Source organism: Sceloporus undulatus, chromosome 1 (genome assembly GCF_019175285.1).
Source record: "Sceloporus undulatus isolate JIND9_A2432 ecotype Alabama chromosome 1, SceUnd_v1.1, whole genome shotgun sequence".
In the NCBI taxonomy this organism is placed as follows: domain Eukaryota; kingdom Metazoa; phylum Chordata; class Lepidosauria; order Squamata; family Phrynosomatidae; genus Sceloporus; species Sceloporus undulatus.
Window position 1 is genome coordinate 306,285,185 of NC_056522.1, and position 8,451 is coordinate 306,293,635.

At 42.3% G+C, this 8,451-nt stretch overlaps 1 pseudogene; it reads left to right on the plus strand.

Annotated features, from left to right (window-relative positions):
* Positions 1-6,709: 6,709 nt before the first annotated feature.
* LOC121920153 lies at positions 6,710-6,829 on the plus strand (annotated as a pseudogene).
* Positions 6,830-8,451: the final 1,622 nt, after the last annotated feature.

An 8,451-nucleotide genomic window follows, 5' to 3' on the forward strand; every position in this document is an offset into this window, starting at 1 on the left:
CACTACATCACTGTATATAATGGGACTTGAGCACCCATAGATTTGGATATCTACAGGGGGGCCCTGGTACCAAACCCAGAGAATAGCAAGGATCCACTATATGCACAACCTGTCTCCCACTTTAGTGGGATTCTTTATGACCATTATTAAGACAATATTTAATCACCACACCAACATGTTTTGCATTTCCATTACATTTCAGACTCCTCATCACTATCCCAGTTTGTATATGTCTAGCCATATAAATTTATCACATGAAGGAGACTGGGAGTTTATCTTGTGAATATTCCAGAATTATTGAGTAATTACACAAAATGATTTCACACAACGTTGCACAGACCCGCCATTAAAATGGTCACAAAGGCCCGTTCCGCATGGGCCTTTGCACCGCTCTCTTCATGTGCTAGGGGTTGGCCGAGGACCTAGCGTCCATACCGGCCTCACCCCTAGCACATGACGGGGGCATAAAAATGGCGGTGCCCTATACACACGGGCACAGCCATTTTTATGTGATGGACGCTTAGCGTCTGCACGTCCCCCTTGCCTTGCGACGTCACAAGTGCGCCATTTGCGCACTCATGTGTTGCAAGCGTGGTGTGAAAAGAAGCTGCTTTTTGTGGCTTCATTTTCCACAGCCAGGAAGCCTCCCCGTTTGGAGGCTGCAGCTTCCTGGCGGCGGAAATGGAGGCAGTGGCAGACTGCCCGTTCTGGGCGTTCTGTAATGCGCCAAAGAAACATTAATATACATCTTTTTATTTGGGGGATTTCAGGGACAATGCATTTCTGATATCACTTTATTTGCACAATTGTGTGTGATAATCATTTGTACAATTACTCGCTATTTTTGCTTTATATGCAGGATGCTTTAATCTCTCTTTAATGCTGAAATTAGCCCCAGTATGATAAACCCCATAGAGGCTTCTCCATATAGATCTGATGAAGTGGTCTGGAGTCCATGATATTTTATGTGAGAATAAACCAGTTAGTCTCAAAGATGCTATTATATTCCTTTAACCTTTTTAACATTACTATACACAGACATGTAAAAATACAGTGGCCTGAATCCAACTATTTGACCCTAAAAGAGTAGATTCATTGAGTGTATGAAACCTGCATATGTGTTAACAGAGCTCAACGGGTCTACTGTGCTTCGGACTAAACATTAGATTTAGACTACCATTTCCTTATGGGCTTCCACTGTACTCTGAACCATTAGGCAGAGTATGAAACAGATAGATTTTTATGATACAGTGGGCCCTCTGTATCTGTGGACTTGCCACCTATGGATTTAAGCATCTGCAGATGGCATTGTGGAGGAGGAGGAGGAAGGAAGAGGTGAGAGAGAATCTGCAGAGGAGAGAAGAGGCAGGAGAAGGTGAGAAGAGGAGGAGGGGGGAAGGAAGATGCAGGAGGAAGCCGTGGAGGAGGGAGGGAAGGAGGGAGGAGGCAGGAGGAGGAAGCTGTGGAGATGGAGGAGAAAGAGGAGGAGGAAGGAGCAGGAGGAAGAGGGTGGTCTGCACAGCCCCTTAATATCCAAGTCATTACTAACTTTTCTCTTCCTAATGAGAGTTAAGACTGAATAGTCATTCTGTATATACAGTATCACAGAAGCACTGCAATATATAGGAAGCATTTGTCAAAAACAAAGACGAAAAAAGTTCAAAACCTCTTCCTCATATGTTGAGTCTCTAGGGATCTTGACTTAAGTCTGGATTACTCTATCCAGAATTTAGATACTTCAACTTGATTCAAAGATGTTTAGAGTTTTTCTTTTTAATTAAATAGTGGCTACAAATCAAAATACTTAGCAGAATAGATACAATGGCATATATACTTAGAATGATGATAAAAGAAAAAAAAAAAACACCAAATAATTGCTTTATAATGTTGAACTGGGCAGACTACATTAAGCTTCCTCTTTATCTACAATCTGTAATTTCCTGTTTCATCTATTTTTTTTTCAAAAGCAGCAGGCAGGGCCAGCTGTAGATATGTTGCTTGAAGCAAAACACAACACGGCATCTCTCCCATTCCATGTGCTAAAACAGACTGGGCTGGGCCTTGACTCTCCTCAGTTACAGTGATGGGAAAGCATTCTCTACTATCTATATATAAAAAACTCTTTATGCTTTAGAAAGATTATATGGCATATATTTCTGTCCCCTATTCCCTTACTGCTACCTCTTAGCAACTGTTGTCAGAAGCAACTGCCTCACCCTGCCTAATGTATATCCAGCCCTAGCAATAGAGTTCCCCTCTGAATTCACTATACGGTCACTATGCTGACTAATGTTGGATTATAAAAATGTGATGCCACAGGCCTCATTTGACCCAGGTGCCCTGGTGGCATAGTGGTTAAATGCCAGTACTGCAGCCACAACATTGGTTGACTCAACTTTCCATCCTTTTGTAGGCCAGTAAAATGAGTATCCAGCTTGTTGGGGGCAATTGGCTTACAGATTGCTTAGAGAGTGCTGTGTTCACTATTAAGCCGTAGAGAAATGTAAATGCTAATGCTGTTGCTGCTGATCCAAGGCTTCCCCACCATCCATTTTCAGATGAAATCCTAAACATTACAGTGTTCATCATGTGTTCATATCAAATTTCGGGTTTGCATCTCTTTTGTATCATTGAAGTCACTGATATGTGCACAAAGACATAGAAAACCAGGCGGGAACTTGATCAGCACCACAGATTGATATTTTAGTTTCATACAACTTTCAACTGTCCTGGCTCCATTATGTGGGAGCCCAAGATTTGTAGTTTGATGAGGTACCCACAATTCTCATAGAGAGGCAACAGAGCCATCTAAGTACTGCAAATCCCAGGACTCCATAAACTATAGCCGTGATAGCTAAAGTGACACGAAACTGGTGTAGATAATCACTAATGGGCAATATAAAGTAGAGTACATATGAAGCAGGGGCACACCATGGGATCCTGGGAGACTAGGGAGATTATCGCACGGGCCCTGGGGAACGCAAATGGCACAGAATGGAAGGGGATGGGAAAGGTATGGAATGGGGAAATCATGCTAATTACCACACGGGAGAATGCCGTCGATGCCGCTGGAAGTCCCCAATCCGTTACCCATCCGTTCCACAGAGGCCAATTTTCAAAAACGATTCTGAACAGTTCTTGAAAATCGGCCTTTGTGGGGCAGATGGGGAATGGATTGGGGACTTCCAGCAGCATTGGCGGTGTTCTCCCATGTGGTAATATGCGTGATTTCCCCATTGCATTCCATTCCCGCCCCCTTCCATTCTGCGCCATTTGCATTCCCCAGGTCCTGTGCAATAAGCCCCATACAGGCTGCTGCTGTAGTCAAATAAGAGATGGTTTTAGCTCTCTAGCCTTTCCTTCTCCACCCATCCCAGGAGGATTATCAAAGTGTACTATTTCCCTTGACTAGCAAAGACCATTGCGAAAAAATATTTTTGAGCTCGTCCCAACTTGACACAGACCATAGTTTTTTTTAAAGAATTAGATTTTGGTACATAATACATTGGGACTGGTTGATCCCACCTTTCTATATTTTGTTTTTAAGATGCAAGTTGAAGGGTGAGTCTTGAATCTTTCCATAATGTTTTCTGCTGTGATCCTCTCTGGTTCTTAACTTTTCATTGTTCTTACAACAGACAAGCCTGTAGAGGGCAGCAGAACCCACTGTTGACAATGCTAGGCAAACTATTAAAACTGTCTTTAAACCTATGATGGCAGTTACAATTAGAATAATAGATTGGCATTTTTTAAACTCATTGAGTTTACATTTCCCACTTGCCTAAGTTTAAAGTCAAAGGCATTTAAGAAGTGTCTTTCCCTTTCATAATGAATCCATTTCAAAGAGCACAGATGAAGGTGGCAAATAGATTTCCCCCCTCCCTTGAATCTTCTCACAGTGGTTTTGAATCAATTTTTTCCTCTCATTTTTGATTTTCTTTCATATGAATGTTTTGGAAATATGAATTTTTAGGAACAGATTGAAAGGAGATGAGTTTTTTTTGCGGGGGGGGGAGGGAGCAATAATTAGGAAATGTGTTATATGTGAAGGAGAAAATGGTGTAAAGTGTGCTGCAAAACACAACTCGTTCAAGTGTGGTGTAGAAATGGAAACCATGGCCATCCTGTTTTCCTGTTCTCTCTGTGCCATTTGTTCCAAACTCAGTTATCACAGACAGTTTAAACTAGGCTCCTAAACAGTACTGTTTTTAAATCCTGAGCTCCCCTTATAAAGTATGACAATGAGGAATTACAAGATGGGTGCCAGTAACAGTTTTTCAGTGGCAAAGATATGGAGATTTGATAAGCAATGCATGGATCAGTGGTGCTTGTGTTCCAATACTCATTTCCAAGGCACTGAACTACTGGCATGAGAGAGTAACTTGGTTCAAAAGCGTTCAGTGGGCTATGGGAGATTTTCTGCAGTTCCCTGCTGAAGTGACTTCTGTGGCACTGTTTATGCCTTCTTATGCTGAAGATACATGAAAGTAAACAGTTTATCTGTGGGTCTAAGCTCCTTCCAGTCCTCAAGGAATACTAATCCTCCCTGCTTAAGTACGGTCCATTTCTAGAGCAACAAGTTGTGTAGTAACAAAGGATTATGCTACTGCATAAAAAGAAGAAGAAAAGCATCTGCAATAGATGCTAGTGTCAGACATATGGATGGAAATAAATATTGTGGATACTACATAGTTATACATTATATGGTTTTGCTTATATTAAGTATTAAATAATATGCATTTTCTGCAGTACCTCATTAGCTCTTTAAGCAGAGCAAAGGCAGAGTTTTAATGTATTAATGATGCTCTTCCTTAGACATAGTGTGTAAATGCGCGCACATGTGCGCGCAAACACACAGACAAACACACACACACTACAAGTAGTCTGGGAGGTGCAAGCCTATGGAAAGGTGGGTCTTAAGGCTCAGCCAGGACGTTTTACTGCTTGAGGCAAAAGGAAAGATGACACTCTCTCCCTTCCATGTACAGAAAGTGACCAAATTGACAGCCGAACCTTCTTCACTGGCAATGAGACAACATCCTCTGTGGCACTGAGGGCAACACACTAGCTTGCAGTGGGGCTGACTGTGTGGCACACAGTTCTATGCTCTCACACCTCACTGCTTCTTCTTATTCCCCAACATATGCTGCTTGAGGCAACTACTTCACTCTGCCTCACAGTAGGGCCATTCTACTCTGGTTGAACTCTTTTCACAAAGAAAAGCAGACCAGTGCTTGGAGACTTTCAGAAAGCACACAGTTCTGAAAGGCAGACTTTCTTTTTTACTAGGTCCCACAAATGACCTCCATGGTATAAACCTCTAGCCTCTGATCTGTCATCTTGTTTTTGTTCATTTGAAATTCCTTACAACTTTCAGTCACACCAAAAAGTTGACAGGAAAGAACCTGTGGCCTTGCATAAAATGTAAAGGATTGCAGTTGGCAGCCATCATGGGCAATAAAGTTTTGTTTTTGTTTATGGTTGAAGACGAATGACTAATATATGAAAAAAAATGGGAAAGCCTGGCATCCTTGATGTTTCACAGCTGAAATTTTAGACATTTATTTCAAGAAATCATCCCACACTTCCACTGCATGTTTTTGGGCAAGATTTTCACCTTTCTCTATTAATTTGCAAACATTCCATATTCATAGATATATTTCTTTCTATTCATTTCATATGAATATTTTAAAGGTCTTAAATGGTTCTGAAAATAGATCATGGAAGGGGTCGGGATTGGTGACATAATGGGAGGATAATTGGTTCTATAGGCATCTAATGTCCCCGTCCAACTTTTAGGATTCTTAATTTTGTACCTTTTTCTGTAGCAGAATAGGTATGATTGAGTTGACTGCAGTGAGGATGCTTCACTGCACCCTGCAAAGGTGCTTCATTGCACCTTGAGTAGACTTATGGTTGACAGCATCTGGTGTCTTCAGGCTCATGTGTTCCAATGTTTTCAGGCTCCTCTGCCTTGCCCTGGGGAGCTTCTGGGCCTTCATGCTCCATTTTGAGCATGAATAAGAAGCATGAATTGAGTTGGTGGGAGTACAAAAATATTTCAGTGGGCAGGATAGGAGATGCCCCTTCACAACAGTCCAGTGAGGAAAGAAGGTCAAACTATGTATTAAAGAACATGCATATTCCCTCTAAATTTTTTAAATCTAACAATGGGGTTTCCTTAGGTACATGCTTTAGCAATCTGAGTTCCAAATTAAGTACAGGAGCAAATCTCCGTGGGGTTGAAAATGCCCTGTTTTGTGGTGTGTGTGTGTGTGTGTTTTGTACCTAGGGAACAGAATAATTACATCATCCCATTGACACAGAATGTTCTTGAGTCAGACTCCAACTTCTGTCTTCTCTCCTAGGTTAAAAATTGGATAAAATGTATCATGTTTTAGCCCTATTCTTTCACATGTGTTTTTTTTTTTTTTGGGGGGGGGAGTCTTTTTTATATGTAGTCTGTGCCCCAGTTTAGTCTCAACTTTGACCGCCTCCCACATCAGGGGGTCAGCAGGGAGTATGTCAATGTTTTTGTTATTTTTATGGGAACCAAGTTCCTCCTCCCCCCTGCTTAGGACCATGCACATATATGCACCACTGCATTGCAGTTTCCTGGTACAGTGTGTGTTGAAGGGGAGAGCATATATGTTCCCCAGGAAGAACAAATTGGGCAGGAGCAAATGTATTGCTGCTTTGGGGTGATCAAGGACTGTATGAAAGATGAGAAGGTTAGTGCTTCCCTTGATAGGATGGAAGAAGTCTTAGTGGCCTGAACAACAAACATCTTAAGGCGTTGCCGCTTTGTGGCATCCAGTCAGGATTTTGAGCCATTGTGGTTGGTGGTTTGAGCATTGGACTATAACTCTGGGGATGTAGGTTTCAATCCCCACTCGGGTATGGAAACCCTCCGAGTGATTTTGGGCAAGTCACATTCTCTCAGCCTCAGATGGAAGCAAAGGCAAACTCCCCCCAAACAAATCTTGCCAAGAAAACCCTATAATATTCTTGCTAACAAACTAGTGAAGTGTGGGTTGTACAATGAGACTGTTAGGTGGATTTGTAATTGGTTGACCAAATGAATCAAAGAATAGTCCTCTTCCTCCTGGAGAGAAGTAATTGTACTTGGTTGACCAGCTGAACCTAAAGAGTACTCAGCAATGGCTCCTCTTCATCTTGGAGAGAAGTGACTAGTGGGGTGCTACAGGGTTCTATCCTGGGCCCAATGCTATTCAATATCTTTATCAGTGACTTGGCTGAAGGAATAGAAGCCATACTTATCAGATTTACAGATGACACCAAATGTGGGGGCGGGGTAGCTAATACACCAGATGGCAGGATCAGAATTCAAAATGACCTTAATAGATTAGACAATTGGTCCAAAACTAAGTAAAATACTAAAAATTTAAAATGTATCTCAATAGGGAGAAATATAAGATACTACAGTGTCATGGGACCTAGTTGAGTCTGATGAGGAGGCTGAAGAAAAACTCAGGCAGCTCTCAAGATGAACAGCAGTCTGGAGAGCAGTGGGCTTGCACCAGGTGGGTCTAATAAAAGCCTCTCTTTTGCTGCTTGGCAAAGAGCCTTATTGCATGTTGTTGTTCTGCTCTTCACACAATGCACTGAGTCCTCAGACTTGGGGGCTGTGCTACCTCCCCAGCTGTGCTCTCTGTCCAATAAGTTGCAGGCGAGTCCCTCTTCTGGCTAAGAGGGTAAAGCTGTAACATCTGGAGGACCAAGTTTGGGAACCACTGTTCTAGATGGACTCCCAAGGGCAAGGACAATTCTGAGTGCTGCTGGTTTATTGCCCTTGTCTGGACTATCTCAAATTCTCAGCTAATTGTTTCCTCCTCTGCTCAGCCTGCCTGTGTGTGTTAGCTGAACCAGGAGATACACTGAGGAAGAAAAAAAAGAAATGCAAATAAATTGGATGGGTGATACCTGGCTTGATAACATGTGAAAGGGATTTAGAAGTCCTAGTAGACCACAAGTTAAACATGAGGCAACAGTGTGATGCTGTTACTAAAAATCCCAGTGCGGTTCTAGGCTGCATTGATAGGAGTATAGTATCTGAGGGAAGTAATAGTACTTTGGTCAGACCTTACCTGTGTGTCCAGATCTGGGCTCTACAGTTCAGGAAGGATATTGACAAGCTGGAATGTATCCACAGCAGGGTGACCAAAGGTCTGGAATCCATGTCCTATGAGGAGCGACTTAGGGAGCTGGGTATATTTAGCCTGGAGAAGGGGGAAAAAAACCCAAAAAGAGGTGACACAATAGCCATGTTTAAATATTTGCAGGGATATCATATTGAGGATGGAGCAAGCTTGCTTTCAGCTGCTCCAGAGACTGAGACATGGAGCAATGGATTCAAACTACAGGGGAAAAAAATTCTCTGAAGATGCCAGCCACAAATGCTGGCAAAACGTCAGGAATAAACTCTTCTAG